Source organism: Physeter macrocephalus, chromosome 6 (genome assembly GCF_002837175.3).
Source record: "Physeter macrocephalus isolate SW-GA chromosome 6, ASM283717v5, whole genome shotgun sequence".
NCBI lineage: Eukaryota > Metazoa > Chordata > Mammalia > Artiodactyla > Physeteridae > Physeter > Physeter macrocephalus.
This window is the reverse complement of record NC_041219.1, coordinates 52,654,196-52,654,804: the sequence shown is the minus strand read 5'-3', so window position 1 is coordinate 52,654,804 and position 609 is coordinate 52,654,196.

Genomic DNA, 609 nt, shown 5'->3' with positions numbered 1-609 from the left:
GGGGCAGCTTTTTATCTGCTGCTCTTTGCTGCCTTGGATTTCTAATTCCTCTGTTTTTCTTCTCATCTTTCATCTGTGGGGCTCTTTTAAAATCAGACAGTTTGGAATTTCCAGTTACCAAGGCAGTAACTAGGAAAAAAAAAAAAAAAAAAAAAAAGACACCACTGGCCATGGTGAGCACTTGGCGATGGTTTTCTTAGCGGTGTCTCGTTGCCTCCAGGGAGGGGGCTTGGTACTCCGTCCCCCTTTCCGCCAGCCACGTGTTCCATGGTGCCAGGCCCTCCCTTCAGCCGCCACAGGGTGGAAAGTGCAGCCCACGCCTGCAGCCCTGTGAACTAACACCTCGGCGTCCGCAGTGAACCCGTGTCGCCTGGGAATCTACGTGCCCAGCAACATTCTGTCTTGCTCAGGGGCCGTTACCCTGGGTCCTGTCAGGGCTGGGAGAACGAGACCCTGGGAGCCGGGGAGGCCTGCGCGGGCTGAATCCTGGGCCTGCAGTCTGCGATGCAGGAGGCAGCATGGTCGGACCGGCCAAGCAGCTCTGCCCAAGGAGCTTGGCTCAGGTGCCGCAACTTCTTAGCCAAACTCGCGTTTCCCCTGTGGGTGGCG